Source organism: Aegilops tauschii, chromosome 3, assembly GCF_002575655.3.
Source record: "Aegilops tauschii subsp. strangulata cultivar AL8/78 chromosome 3, Aet v6.0, whole genome shotgun sequence".
In the NCBI taxonomy this organism is placed as follows: domain Eukaryota; kingdom Viridiplantae; phylum Streptophyta; class Magnoliopsida; order Poales; family Poaceae; genus Aegilops; species Aegilops tauschii.
The window spans coordinates 124,822,728-124,838,971 of NC_053037.3; the positions used below are offsets into that span (position 1 = coordinate 124,822,728).

Sequence of the window (16,244 nt, forward strand, 5' to 3'; positions counted from 1 at the left end):
TGTAGTTCAGGGCTGTGAAAAGACCCAGCAATAGGATGGTGCACGAGCTTTGCCGCTCTTGTCAGGAAACAGGGAGATTTTCTTTCTATTGGAGGTGTACCTCCGAACCTGAGTAGCATCCTCATGGAGGATTGTAATAATTCTCTCCTTGTAATGTAAGCTGGGGGCTGGGTGATTCTCAAAAAAAAAAAAAGAATACTCAACACATCAAGCCAATGACTAAATATTGAAATATGAAGATCATCGAACAGGTCAAGTCGATGACTAAATCTTAAATATTCATAAGAGCCTAAAGTATGAAAATATTCACGTTCCTCATCTCCGAGACTCTCAGAGATGTGATCTGGAGATTGGACTGCCCACTTTCAAGAAGAACATGTGTGACTTTTGGCCTTTTTTGGGTAGACCCTAGATAATATGTAGGTTCTGCCGTTTGCGCCCAAAACTTTCTATGACAGAAAAGTCGATCTGCGAGAATTGTATCACATCTAAATTTAATGTTGCAATCACAACGATATCATGGTAAACAGAGCATGTGAATGGAAACACATGCATACATACCAGCCATCGACTTTTGGACCTCCTCATCTCCTTCCGTCCCTCCCGCGTTAGTGCTACCGTCTGGGTTGTCGCGTCTGTCCATCCCACTCAGATCGAGATCTTGCACCACCGCCTTGAAGGTCACATCTATCCTTCCTGGCATAGATTTGTGAGATGGAAGGAGGGAGGAGGCGTACCTCCGCCGTCTGTCATGTGGAAGAAGAGAGTGTGGGCATCCTTCTATGCACCACCAACGCAATTGCCTTAAGGAGAAATACCAAAAAACTAATGTGTGCATATATGCGTGCGGCATGTCTGGTCGTGCGTCCACAACCATGCGAACCGGCGGGCCCATGAAAAACCTACATAACGCCCCTGCCAAACAGCCAGGTAGCCAAAAGGCCCATGCAAGTGCCCCCTAGGCAGCATAGCCAGTTGAATGGCTCGGGCCGCACAGCCGGCTGGGCGGCCCTCCGAACAACCGGGTGGGTGTAACGCCGGCTCTAGGATCGAAAGTATGTCTAGAGGGGGGTGATTAGACTACTTAACCAAATAAAAAAATTTCCTTTTCACAATTTTAGTTGTGGGCAGATTTTAGCAATTATGACAAATCAAGCAATCAACCTACACATGCAATTCTAATAGTATAGCAGCGGAAAGTAAAACATTGCATATGAAGGTAAAGGGAAGGGTTTGGAGAAGGCAAACGCAATGGAGGCATGGAGATTTTTGGCGTGGTTTCGATAGGTGGTGCTATCGTACGTCCACGTTGATGGAGACTTCAACCCATGAAGGGTAACAGTTGCACGAGTCCACGGAGGGCTCCACCCACGAAGGGTCCACGAATAACCAACATTGTCTATCCCACCATGGCCATCGCCCACGAAGGACTTGCCTCACTCGGGTAGATCTTCACGAAGTAGGCGATCTCCTTGCCCTTACAAACTTCTTGGTTCAACTCCACATCAGGACGGAGGCTCCCAAGCGACACCGAACCAATCTAGGAGACACCACTCTCCAAAAGGTAATAGACGGTGTATTGATGATGAACTCCTTGCTCTTGTGCTTCAAATGATAGTCTCCCCAACACTCAACTCTCTCACACAGATTTTGCTATGATGGAAGAAGGATTTGAGTGGAAAGCAACTTGGCGAAGGCTAGAAATCAAGGTTCAAATGGTTGGAGTGGAATCTTTTGATCTCAACACATGAGTAGGTGTCTCTCTCTCTCGGAAAATGAATGGTGGAAGTGTAGGCACGTTCTGATGGCTCTCCTCAATGAGAAGAAGTGGGTGGAGGGGTATATATAGCCTCCACAAAAAATCTAACCATTACACATTTTTGACCCATCTCGGTGGCACCGATTGGCAAACTCGGTGACACCGATCTGTACAAAAATATGAACGTTGGGAATCTCGATGGGACCGATGGGAACAACTCGGTGGGACCGATATGCTAGGGCTTAGGGAAAAGTTCATCTCAGTGGCACCAATTGCATCATGTCGGTGAGACCGAAGTGAATGCAATGAGCAATAGAGAATCTGTCAACCCAACTCAGTGGGACTGATTGCAACAACTCGGTGGGACCGATTGCAACAACTCGGTGTGACCGATTGCAACAACTCGGTGAGACCGAAGTGAATGCAACAAGTCACAGAGAGCTGGCAAGGCCATCTCGGTGGGACCGAGATTCGTATCGGTGAGACCGAACTGTTCGGGTTTCTGGAAGTGGCTATGTCAAGAAGAACTCGGTGGCTCCGGATGGAAGATATCGGTGGGGCCGAGTTGGAGTTTAGGTTTTGGACATATTTGGATAGAGAAAGTGGCTGAGGGTTTTGGAGCAATTTCAATAAGCATTTGAGCAAGTAGACCATTAAGCAACACCTCATCCCCTTTTAATAGTATTGGTTTTCCTATGGACTCAATGTGATCTCGGATCACTTAAACAAAAATGAAGAGTCTTAAGCCTTTGTCAATCTTTGTCCTTAGCATTTTGAGGGGTCCACATCTCTTTGTCATGCGATGCCAATCAGTGAACATCCTGAAATATGTATCTTGAATGGACATTAGTTCAATGAGATATATGTTGTTATGAATTACCAAAACCACCCAGGGATTAGTTGCATTTTCACCGGCACATGCAGGCATTGCACCACGTGTGCCGCACGCACGTACCCGTGTGGGCCCAACAAAACAGGCCCCATGCACGAGCCGGCTCTAAGACCACAACGCACCCCGTCTGGTGTGACCGAACCAGCCAGGCAGGGGACAAGGACCCCGAAGCATAGGTATGGCTGACCCCCCGCGCGCGAGACAACCCGTGAGACACCGAACACACGCGCAACCGAGGCCGTCGCAAAGACAGTGGCCATGGGCGCGCGTGCTCCACCCATCGCGCGAGCCGTCTGGGCTGATCGGACGACACGGAGAGCCCTCGAGAGGCCCCCTCGGCATGTGACCGTGAAACGAAAGGTGCGGAGAGCCATCTCACCTACGAAGAGCACCAGGAGGCAGGTACTCCAACATCCATTACAGAAATAATATGGATGTTTCATCTGCATTGTTGGAACTACTAGCACTGGTATGATTTTGCGAGATAACTTTGGGAAGGTCATCTTCACTTCGTGTCAAATGTTGGTCCCCTGTTCCAACGCTCTAGAGGCAGAACTATCAGTACTCTTGAAGTGTATTTCATTGTCATTCCAGTGGTGCGATATGCCGCTCGTGGTGGAGGTTGATTGTTTGTAGATAGTGAACTTAGTGCAGAAGAAGACACCTGAGTTTTTGCGCACATATATGACAGTGATAGAGGAAATCAAGATGCTATTGAAGTCATGTCAAATTTGTATTACTCATATTAGTCAAACTTATATTACTCATATGTAACGCCCGGATAATCATGCTACAGTAATCCCACGCTAATGATGCCACGTCACCCCGGTTACTGTTGTTAATCTCGTGTTATTTCAAAATCGATTCGAAATTCAAACTTAAAGTAAAGTCAAATGGTAAAGATTTTCAAATATTAAAACTAAAATGTTGGGGTGTTGCCAAATAATGCATAGGTAATTATTGTGGAGAAACCACACTTTTATAAAATGTTTAAAGGCTCTAAAGTAATTAAAACAGCAGCTATGACAATTAATTAAATGCCTTTTAAAAATAATAATAATGCAAACTATTTTAATTAGGTGTCAAACTTTTTGGGGCAGTAGAATAAATTATAACATTAATTTAGGAGTTGTATTTATATTTTATAAAAGAGGAATTAAAAAAATAAAATAGAAAAGAAAATAGATAAAGAAAACAGAAAACAAAACAATACAAAAGAAAAAGGAAAAGCAGAGAGAGAGAAAGCCCCTGCCCCACTTGGGCTTCGGCCCACCCGAGCCAGCTGGCCCAGCAGGCCAGCCCGCCTCCCTCGGTCGTTCCCTCCCCTTCCCTGTTCCCCCGACCGGGGTCGGAACAGGGGCACGTCCCCGCCGCACCCCCTCGCCGGCGACGGGGGAGGATAAGGCCGCCACGCCCCGCCTCCTCGATCGCGCCTCCCACTCGCCCCCACTCTCGCCCTCGGTTCCTGCGCCTCTCCCTCCTCCCTCGGATCCACCTCGCCCTCTCCTTCCCCTTCGCATCCGAACGCCACCGCCGCTATGGCTCCGGCCTAGCCACGGCCACTGTGCCCACCTCACCGCTCCACTGTGTCCCCGAGGTCCGCCGTCGTCCGCTGCTTCGACTGGTGCACTCCGTTGGAGCTCGGAGCCACCGCAACGCCCACGACGCCGCCGTCTTCCTCCTCTGCTCCGACGAGCTTCGCCGCCGATTCCGCCGCACCGAGCCCTCCTCGAGCACGCTTGAGCACACCTGCAGGAGCACTGTGAGCTCCGCCCCCTTCTCCCCTCTCCTCGTGCTTCTCTTCTTGCCCCGTAGCTGCTCCCACCGTCGTGCCCGAGCTCGTCACCGCGGTGGTGCTCGCCGCCATGGCCACGGCCCGCAGAGCTCGCGGCCGACCACCCCGCCGTGCTCAGCACCTCCGCCCGCGCCCACTGCACGCGCCACTGCTCCTCCCGCTCCCCCTGGCGCCGTCCTCGACGGGCCAGTGCTTCGGCCGCTGCCGCGAGCTCGTCTCCGGTGAGCTCGTCGCCTCCCGCCTACTGCCGACTACGGCAGTGGATGCGCGCGAGCACCAGCCGCCCGTAGAGCCGCTCCGCGCGGCAAGCCATGTCCCGGAGCCCCATCGCCGTCGAGCGCCCGAAGGCCACCGCCGCCCGTGCTCCACGCCGACGCCGTTTCCGGCCGCCTCGGGGCCGGCCACCAACGCGGATAGCTGCGGCTCGCCGCTCCCGTTCGAACGGCGTCGGCCGCGTCCATTTTGGCCGCCGAACGGCGAATCCCGACGCACGGCCGCACCCTCCGCCGCGTTTTGGCTCGCCGGAGCCAACTCCGGCGCCGGCCGCCGACGTGGCTGGCCTGGGGCCACCCGAGAGCCACTGCCAGTGGGCCCCATGGGTCCCGTTGACCCAGTCAGATGCTGACTGGGCAGCGCCCAGTCACTGCATGTGGGCCCCGCGTGGGCCCTGTTGACCAGTCAACTGGTCTGTTGACCGCTGATGCAGGGCTGACGCCAGGATGATGTCACAATTCATTTTCTGACGAATTTAGTAATTAAAACAAATTTCAGAATATTGCTGAACCTTTGAAAAATCGTAGAAAATAAACCGTAGCTCGGATGAAAAAACTTTGTACATGAAAGTTGCTCAGAACGACGAGACGAATCCGAATACGCAGTCCGTTTTTCAGCCACACGTTCCTAGCATAGCGAACATGGAACTTTCCCCCTCCGGTCCGTCTGTCCGAAAACGCAAAACATCGGGAATACTTTCCCGGATGTTCCCCCCTTCGTCGGTATCATCTACTGTCGCGTTAGGACACACCTAGCACTGCTCATTGTCATGTCACGCATCGTCATGCTTATGTTTGCATTGTATTTACTGTTTCTTCCCCCCTCTTCTCTCCGGTAGACTACGAGACCGACGCTGCTGCTGCCCAGTTCGACTACGGAGTTGACGACCCCTCCTACTTGCCAGAGCAACCAGGCAAGCCCCCCCCCCCCTTGATCACCAGATATCTCCTATTCTCCTCTATACTGCTTGCATTAGAGTAGTGTAGCATGTTACTGCTTTCCGTTAATCCTATCCTGATGCATAGCCTGTCCTTGCTTCTACTGTTATTCCTTTACCTGCAATCCTACATGCTTAGTATAGGATGCTAGTTTTCCATCAGTGGCCCTACATTCTTGTCCGTCTGCTGTGCTATACTATCGGGCCGTGATCACCTGGGCGGTGATCACGGGTATATACTTATATACCATATACATGACACATGTGATGACTAAAGTCGGGTCGGCTCGTAGGAGTACCCGCAATTGGATCTTTGTGGCGGAGCGACAGGGCAGGTTGAGACCGCCTAGGTGAGAGGTGGGCCTGGCCCTGGACGGCGTCCGCGGTTACTTCGACATAACACGCTTAACGAGTTCTTGGTATTTGATCTGAGTCTGGCCATTTGGTCTATACGCACTAACCATCTACGCGGGAGTAGTTATGGGTATCCCGGCGTCGTGGTATCAGCCGAAGCCTTCGTGACGTCAGCAACTGAGTGGCGCGCGCCGCATTGGACCATAAGCTCGCGCTTGTATTAAGGGGGCTAGGTCTGCTTCCGGCCGCGTACGCAACGTGCAGGTGTGCAATGGGCGATGGGCCCAGACCCCTGCGCGCATAGGATTTAGACCGGTGTGTTGACCTCTCTGTTGAGCCTAGGTGGGGCTGCGACGTGTTGATATTCCGCGGCCGGGCATGACCCAGAAAAATGTGTCCGGCCAGATGGGATCGAGCGTGTTGGGTTATGTGGTGCACCCCTGCAGGGAAGTTTATCTATTCGAATAGCCATGTCCCTCGGTAAAAGGATGACCCGGAGTTGTACCTTGACCTTATGACAACTAGAACCGGATACTGAATAAAATACACCCTTCCAAGTGCCAGATACAGCCCGGTGATCGCTCTCTAACAGGGCGACGAGGAGGGGATCGCCGGGTAGGATTATGCTATGCGATGCTACTTGGAGGACTTCAGTCTACTCTCTTCTACATGCTGCAAGATGGAGATGGCCAGAAGCGTAGTCTTCGACAGGATTAGCTATCCCCCTCTTATTCTGGCATTCTGCAGTTCAGTCCACTGATATGCCCCTTTACACATATACCCATGCATATGTAGTGTAGCTCCTTGCTTGCGAGTACTTTGGATGAGTACTCACGGTTGCTTCTCTCCCTCTTTTCCCCTTTTCCTTTCTATCTGGTTGTAGCAACCAGATGTTGGAGTCTAGGAGCCAGACGCCACCATCGACGACGACACCTACGACACTGGAGGTGCCTACTACTACGTGCAGCCCGCTGACGACGACCAGGAGTAGTTAGGAGGATCCCAGGCAGGAGGCCTACGCCTCGTTCGATCTGTATCCCAGTTTGTGCTAGCCTTCTTAAGGCAAACTTGTTTAACTTATGTCTGTACTCAGATATTGTTGCTTCCGCTGACTCGTCTATGATCGAGCACTTGTATCCGAGCCCTCGAGGCCCCTGGCTTGTATTATGATGCTTGTATGACTTATTTATGTTGTAGAGTTGTGTTGTGATATCTTCCCGTGAGTCCCTGATCTTGATCGTACACATTTGCGTGCATGATTAGTGTACGGTCAAATCGGGGGCGTCACATCATATTAGTCGTAACCAAAATCTGTTAGTTATTTCTTAGCAAATTATGCTAGTCATAGTGGCCATATAGCAGTTTGGTTAAGTTGTGGTGAAGATGTCAAGGACAGATGCATTGCTGATTCTAGTCCTTATGGTTCAGTAATGCAAGTTATTTCCGCAAAAAAAGATTGTTTTATGTAGAAGCTTTTCTTGTAAGTGCCCTGATACTACATATGTAGGTTTCACGCGGGAGCACCTAGGTCCGCGCATCACGCGCGGTGGCCTCGATAGGTAGCAGCACGTACGTGACACGTGCGCTATCCACCTTCGATTCACCGACAAAACCCCAATCCAAGCGGTGTAACGAGGGCCACGCAGATTATTGTCACTTGCCGTCAAAGATGATCCTAATCATTAGAGAAAAGGAGAAACTATCTTATCATGCAATACCACCACAATGCCCTTTACGCAACGAACGGACTAGATCCAATCTCTATCAAGGCTTTGGCTACCATGTAAATGGTTAGGGGTTCGCGAGTTTGATATGTCAAAGACGTTGTTGCGATCCCCTACAAAATTAGGGTTTAGCTTTAGTAGCTCCTCAAAGATAGACTTTCCTCGACGATCAACCTTGACAAACGGCAGGGGCCAAGCGATTGCACGACGTTGTGGTCCTGCTATAGGGGTTGTACCGATCAACCTCTTCGAGTTGTTTGGCGGGTCTTCACCATTAAATTGTGCTCTTTAAAACCTAGGCTCTTTAAAGTTGCCAACATAAGTTAGCTATCGAAGTTGCGAAAATTGCTTTTGGAGCTTGGCCTCCATGGAGGCCTCCAAATTCAAATTTTTATGTGTCAAAAAATTCTGAAAAAAATACAAACGCATGAAGGCATAACACACATGTGTGTAAATTGTAAAGGGCAAAATACGTTGAAATGAGGGTCGTGCAAAAAAAATCTAGGGCTTTTGAACACATGATACTATTCATCCTCCTAGGCCATGAACTTGTCTTTTTTATATAGATCGCATTTTAAGGTATTTCATCCAAAAAAATTATACACATACAAATAACATCCTTTTTTACTTTCACATTTTTCAGATTTTTTTAAATCGAAAAGTTTGATTTTTGATTTTTTTTCAAAAAAATTGAGCTCCAGTGAACTTGGTCAGCAAAACGATGTTCTCTCGAAGCTGTTATTTCTAACTGTCATTATATATCTTTAAAACTACTCTCCCTTTTCCAAAATAATTAAAACATAGGATTATCATCGGACGAATTTGGTTAAATTTTAAAAAATTGAACGCACAAAAATCTTAAAACTTTAATTATTTTGAAACGGATGGAGTACTATTTTATTTAAGCCATGTTACCTCTCGGGGAGAGGAATGACAGAGAATTTGCCGAGATAGTGTTGTCCAACCTTATGATGATTCATGCTATCAACAAAGTTACAGATATCGACCTTGGGTAGATATCAGGTGATACCACCCTTTTACATGCTTCCATGATTTAAATTTTGATAATCATATTTAGATGTTTCAAAAAATTCTGAAAAGATTTGTGTATGTTCACAAGACATATGTTTATAGCCCCTAAAAAATTCAGATCAAAATTCGAAATGTGCATTGAGAAACAAAAAAGACAAATCCATATGTGATAAGTATCATTTCTGACACTATTCATATTTTGTCTTCTTTTGACACTATTCATTCTAGATTTGTTTTTTCTTGTTTCTCAATGTGCATTTTGAATTTTGGTATGATCTTTTTAGGAGTAATAGATATATGTCTTGTGAACATCCACAATTTTTTTTAAACATCTAAATGTCAATTTTTTTAAAGCTGGAGTATGATAGCATGTGAAGGATAATACCACTTGATATTTTTCCTATCGACCTTAGTCGTTTACCCCCTTCGTCTGCATAGAGCGTGCCTGATCCACTCTGTTTACTATCTTTTTAAGTTGACCGATCAGTGCCTTGTACTCCTTTTGTCCCTTTGACGCTACGTTAGTGTCAAAAACCCTTTTATATCACTATTAGGGAAAAGTTTATACACAGAATTTTACCAGCAGCGCGCTTTAAAACAAGACGCTGCTGGTACGTAGCAGTAGCGCGTGCCAAATAAACGCACTGCTGAAATAAAGGTAGCAGTAGCGCGTCTGTAAGAAGCCGCGCTACTGCTATAATTGCCACGACCCCGCCGCCAAGCTAGTTATAGCAGCGCCTTAATCCAAAGAGCGCTACTGCTACTGATCATAGCAGCAGCGCCTTTTGACAATGCCCGCTACTGCTAAGTTTACTCCACTCCTTGCACCTAAATTTAGTCCCACCTCGCTTCGCGAACAGGGTTTTTACCACCTTAAATATGTTACTTCTCAAACTATCACAACCACTTGGTCTTCATTGAACTCTATGTGTAGAATTTGTGGCCGCAATATGAGTCTTCTCCGGTTTTTAAACCGGTGAGGACTCATATTGACAATTCAGATTGTACACAAAAAGAGCATTGATGATCAATGTATTTTTGATGTATATTTTTACATGCTTACACATAGCAGTAGCGCATTTTAGAAGAAGGCGCTACTGCTATGGCGTAGCAGCAGCGCTTCTTGGCTGGAAGGCGCTCCTGCTAGGGAGTTTAGTAGTAGCGCATTTCCCTGTAGCGCGCTACTGCTAAGCCATTCTATCTTCCCCAATCGGCCGCCCCTCACTCTCGATCTCTCCACTCACACTCGCACTCACACTCACTCGATCCCCCTCCTCAATCCTCCCGCGCCGGTCCTCCCCCGCCGGCCGCCCTCGTCTATCCCTCCTCCCTCTGCGCCGCCGTCACCCCCCTCCTCCCTGGACTCAGTAATCCTCCCCCTCCTCCCTCTGCGCCGCCGTCACCTCCCCCTCCTCCCTCCTCCCCGCCCCTCCTCCTCCGTACATCCTCCCTCCACTCCTCCATTCGCCGTCGATCGGCCCCTCCTCGCTCCACCTTCCTCCTCCGTCCTCCTTCCTCCTCCCTCCTCCAATCGCCCCTCCTTCTCCCTCCTCCCTCCTCCATCCACAACCCCCTCCTGCCTGCTACATTTTGATTTAGTAGGCTAGTTGATATTTTTCTTGTTGATATGCGGCATTTTGATTTACTTAATAGTTTGTAGTTGATATATAACAATTTTGATTTCGTATGATTAACTGATTAGTAAAAATTTAGACATAGTTGATAGTTTTTAGTTGATATAAGCCTCTGGTCATATATAACACTTTGATTTAGGATAGTTTCTAGGGTTTAGTTGATAGTTTCTACTTAACTGAATTACTACTAGGGTTTAGTATATTATTTTTAGACATAGTTGATAGTTTCTAGTGATACTGAAACTATTTACTCATTTGGTAGAATGAACATGTCATATTCGTTAACTACGTCGTAGGAAAGTTCAAATGCTAATGGAATAGGCAGCGGCTTAGTGAGGTGTAGTTCTTTTTTTCTGGTAGATATTGGTTTTGATACAAGTATTTGGTTTGCAAGTGCTAAGTTACTGGAGTCGATGTGTTGTGTATCTTCATGCTCACAGTAGTTGTTTACATTGGACTTATCAAATTTTCTTGTGAGGGCTGGGGGTGTGCTTTTGCTGGTGTGCAAATTAGATAGATATTTTCTTGCTACAAGCATCACCCAGGATCATAATTCAGAGACACCTTTAATTTGTATCACTTACTATACTTACTCACTTAATTAGCAACTTTATGTTATTGTTTTTCTTTCCTGTGAAATGGATCGTTCATATTTGCTCATATTGCTTTAGAAAAATGGCACGACCACCACCACCATGTCGACTGTGCAAGTCAAGGTGCGCCAGCAGCCTTGCAACTGGCAAGCTGTTCGACATCTACTTCCAGCCGAGTTTTCGTCATGCGGCGGTAAGAAATTATATGAAATGTAACAACTGTTTTGTTTTTAGTGTTGGCATTAATGCATTGTGTCATTTTGCTTTTTTTACACAGATCATCCCATGCAATGTGAGGTTGAAATTCAACAAGCTGACAGGAGACACGGTGACCTTTGAGGCTCCTGGGGGGCCCTACACTATGGAGGTCGAGAAAGGACGCAATATGTCGCAGATTGGAGGAGATGGATGGGCCCGTTTCCTCGCCCGCATGGGTGTTACTGGTGGTGAGTTGATCAGCTTCTCCTTTAGAGCAGAAAGACCCAAAGTTGGCTGTCATTTATATCAACAAGGTGGAAGATGATGAAGATGATGAGGACCCACTTGATGAACATGATGAGGACCCACTTCATGAAGCCATCTATGCTCAAAGAATGAGGCTAAGCAAGGAGGAGGTGTGCAACCTATGGGACATAATTTCTCCACGTGATGACTTTGTCGGGTGCCATTCGTGACCCGCCTGACAAGTACCATGGTTGATCGGCATGATATGGTATGCTATACTAACTGTAGTAATTTGATGATATATATATGCTTTATTGTTATACTTACAAATGCAAAATATCCGATGATATGCTTAGTGAATCCGATGATATGCTTAGTGTAGAGTCCAATGATATGATGTGTGGAATCTAGTTGATAATATGCTTTAGTGTAGTGTCCGATGACATGCTTATTAGTGTAGAATCCAAGGAACTATTAATAGTGTAGATAATCCATACTTATTAGTAGAATTCATGCTTAGTAGAAATGTGTAGTACTGTGTCTTTTTGATAGTGTAGAAATCTATACTTAGTAGAATATATTTGCAAGAGTATGTGCGAGGCTACTTATTAATTGATATGTTTTTCTTATTCAGAAATTGCCAAAGAGCTTATCTATGAGTTGCGGTATCGAGCCTGATGAAGAAGGCTCAGCTGGAATACGCCTTACCGCAAGGGGCTCCGTCACCACCTGTACTTATGGCATGGACACGGATGGTCGCACACACTTAAGCTCGGTTGGGTGGAAGAGATTTCTCGTTGGCAAGAATCTTCGTGTTGGACAGGCCATCCTAATTACTATCAGGAACACCCACCGCCCAGGCTTGAGGATGATGATCGTCGTCGATATCATCTAGAACTACATATGTGTGTGTGGCTGTATGACTATATATACCTAGTAGAACTGCTATATATGTGTGGCTGTAAGACTACCTAGAGTACTGCTTATCATATATGCTATATTCATGTGAGGATGCATGTTGACTATGTATGAGTACCTATAATGCTTTATGATATTGTATGACTACTGTATGACTATATGGTATTGTGGTTAATGATATTGTTATCTGGTATATGTGAAATTGCAGTTTATTATATGTGAAACTGCAGTTTATTGAAACGATGTAGGATGCAGGGAGAAATGATGAAAGATAAAGCAGTAGCGCGGGAACAGAAAAGCGCTACAGCTACTTAATAGTAGCGCGTTCCAGAAAAGCGCTACTGATATAGTCAATAGTAGTAGCGTGTATCTAGACCGCGCTACTACTAACTGTTAGCTGTAGCGCCGTAGTAATAGCACGGCTACCCGCACTGCTGATAGCACCAAAACCCGTGCTACTACTAGAGCTTTCCTTAATAGTGTATTATTATTATGGAACGGAGGGAGTATCTTTTCGGTGTTATCTTATTTTCTTTCTCGTGGATCTCCATAAGGCTTGTTATGCTTGACCTCTATGCGGCTTTATATATTTAGTTTGAAGCTGCGCGGCGCCCTCCGTCTCAAACCTCGTAATTCCAACCGTGCGACACGCTTTTCAGTGCCACATCTCACCGCCGGAGCAGTGTTCCCAGGGAGTACGGCTGTATACCACACCACACCACGCGGGCTCGAGCTAGTTCCACCATCTGCCTAGCTACGCATCTCGTCTCGCCCCTCATCTCCCATGGCACCCCAGCAGCAGCTCCTCCTCCTGCTCCTCCTGTCCTCGCCGTTGCCGTTGCCGCGGCCGGCCGCCGCCGACGACGGGGCCGCTGCGCAGCCGCCTCCACTGGTGAAGCAGTTCTACTACTACTCTCCTCCGCCGCCCTCGGCGTCCCCTCCCACCGGCCCGCCGCCGGCGCCACCGACGACGCCGTGCAACTGCCAGCAGATGCCGCAGCCCACGGCTTGCAACTGCCCGAAGATGCCGCCGCCTGGGATGTACCACCGCAGCCCGCCGGCCGGGCACCACTATGGGTTCCTATCTGGGTCCCACGTGCAAGCCGGAGGGCGGCTCCATCCCCCGATGCTCTGCGCTGTTGCCGCTGCACTTCTTCTATGGTGGTGCTAGTCACTCGCTGCTGTGTCACTCAGATCCATATGTGCGTACTTACTGCTGTGCTACGACAATATTACTTTATTAGGCATGTTTATTTGGGACAGAGGAATTTCCTCAAGTTTCTGTGAGAATATTTTTTTTGAAATGTTTCTGTGAGAATTGTACTGTTTATTTTAGATAAGTTCTTGTAGTGCACTTAGAAATTACAGAGGGCTTGATTAACCTGGCCATATGTATGGATTTGGTTGTTGCAATCTACTCGCTCCGTTTCTAAATATATGTTTTTTAGAAATTTCAACAAGGAGAGTGTAGATTTACTCATTTTGCTCCGTATGTAGTCCGCATTGGAATATCTAAAAAGACTTATATTTAGAACGGAGGAATACATTTCATGAAGTTGATGACTGGAGAGGGTTACTAATGACATGCATGCTCTGTACTACTATCAACTTTGTGTTTGTAAAAGATGGTCTGCATTTTCGCATGCAAATGTTCACAACTTGTTTGCCTACCTTTCCTTTGTATGAAGAATTCAGATTGAATCGTATTGTTCATTGTGTGATTCCTATAATTCTAGCTTGCATACTTGTATTGATCTGGGAATGTGGGCTTGTTATAATGCTGTTTTTATTTTCTTAATCAGAACATCCATCAGTTCCTTCCAGCGCTAGATTTCTTTGATAGTCAACAACGAAAGAGTTGCTATAACATTCATGAGAAGAGTACTAGCTAGATGTCAGCTTCAACCGTCGGTCTAATTATCTCATGAAAAGAATTCCTATAACTGAAATGCAATCTTGTATCCTGCTGCTGCCATGCCTAGTTGGATGATGAAACTGCTAGGAAATGTTAAAGTTTCTTCGTTCTGAACTTATATTTAGGAAAGAGTTGCTATTATTTCAGTCTATAAGCTAGCCCGCTGCTAACTTTGTTAAGCTAACAGCATAGATTCATCTACCTCAGATACGTGTTTTGTCAGGTGTCTGATCACCAAGGGGGGCAATGTGTGATGGATTCTATTGGTTCAGCAGTCAGTATTTTTGTCAAAAGCAACCAAAAGTTTATTCATCTGCTTGCAACTTCCGTGGCCGTCACTCTCCTCTAGCGCTATCACCGCCTACCTCCCGGATCCAAGTGTTTTGTGTCAAGAACATTTTCAATATTTTCTTGATGTATTTTCATAAGTAGACATGTTCAGCCCGTGGACTGTTCTAGCCTTGTAGGTCTGGACGGCTGGCTGGCCTTCTTGTAATTTGTACTGCAATTCAGTAGAATAACTGTATGAAGGCAGATGAAAATTTCTTCTCTGTCTAAGCATTGGAGCACTCTTCCAAATGTGGTTGAAAATGAAGTGAGCAGCAGGCCCTGTCTCATCTTGTTGCCTCCATGGGTTGAAATGGATTAGTCGTTTGGTTTGATACCACACCGGAGTGAAAGGCTGGCACGGTTTGGGGGGTAGTGGACTGGTTAGATATGGGGAATGAGGTTACCTTTTTTTCGAAAATGAGGATTACCCCTGCATCTACATGATGCACACAATCATCTTTATTAATTATTTACCAGAGCCTGACAAAATGAATACAAAGATCAACCCAAAGCCATCTTCTAGGCGAACAAATCGCTACACCTACAAATATATAGATGTGCCCTTTCTGCATAACAGACACAATCTAATGCAGTGGCTTTAAGACTAGCCGTTCTAGGCATCCCATAACGTGCATCGCATGCGCATGCTCTAGGATCTGTCGTTGCCATCCCGTCTTCAGGAGGAATCATTGCATAGATCTTGCCAGTCATATCTGCCATCGACGTCACTACGACACCAGACAGCGTCACCAACATGTGCGCGTCCATCGAACCACGTCCAACTATGAGACTCCACTGCTCCACGCTGCCGAGACACACCGTCTTCAATTCGGTCGATTTGACACCGCTCCACCTGTTGGCCCCTCCAGTGAACCTCTGCTCCAAAACGATGCCCCTAGGAGGGAGAACGACACCATAGTCTCCGTCATCATCTAATCTGGGAGACTTAGAATTAGGGTTTTCCCTGAACATCTGCCACTTTGAGGAAGAGGGGCACGCCATCTGCAACTGCTCGCGCATCCAAGCGGTGCCCACTGCCACATAGCTCTCACGACGACGCCATAGCGCCGTCTCCGCCCTAGGGTTTTCACCCGAGAGACCGTGAGGTGAGAAAAGGTAGGTCTGACCCGAACAACGTCTCCAGGAAGAAAAATGGCACCCTTGGGTGTTGTCACCGTCGCAGCCGGCAGCAGCCGGCCAGGGAATTATCCAAGTCCAGATCCCTACATCCGCTCCGTCCAACCCGGTGACCGGCTAGCAGTGCGACATTGTCCGGTAAGATGGAGTGCACGCAACATGGGTTGGAGGAAGAAGCGGCTCGACATCGTCGGCTGCCGGGGCAACAAGCCTCTGCACCACCCCACCCGTGAATTGTCGGCCACCCGATTCGATCCCTGGCAGCCCACCCTTCCCGCTGCGCCACCGGATAGGGAGGCCATCCCAGGGCCCGCCGCCCCTGATACAGGACCCTCCACCCCAGATCGGGAAGGGCAGTGCCAGCCCTGCTGCCATGGCCACCGCTAGGACGCCAACCGGTCTCGCGCTACCATTGTATAGATCAGAGTGCCTTGGTCCAGATCGGCGCCGCCGCGATCCATATTGGGACCACACCCTCGAGCCAGGGCGCCCCGCGCCACCCTATGA

The 16,244-nt window shown here is 47.6% G+C and overlaps 2 long non-coding RNA genes across 2 annotated transcripts; one reads left to right on the plus strand and one right to left on the minus strand.

Moving 5' to 3' along the window:
- Positions 1 to 207: 207 nt before the first annotated feature.
- Positions 208 to 865, minus strand: LOC123497827 (uncharacterized). The gene is made up of 2 exons (XR_006671846.1): positions 562 to 865; positions 208 to 468 (listed from the first exon to the last, which is right to left on the minus strand). It is a non-coding gene; the product is annotated as an uncharacterized lncRNA (long non-coding RNA).
- A 12,074-nt stretch (positions 866 to 12,939) lies between these two features.
- Positions 12,940 to 14,887, plus strand: LOC141042299 (uncharacterized). The gene is made up of 2 exons (XR_012204437.1): positions 12,940 to 13,557; positions 14,494 to 14,887. It is a non-coding gene; the product is annotated as an uncharacterized lncRNA (long non-coding RNA).
- The last annotated feature ends 1,357 nt before the right edge of the window (positions 14,888 to 16,244 follow it).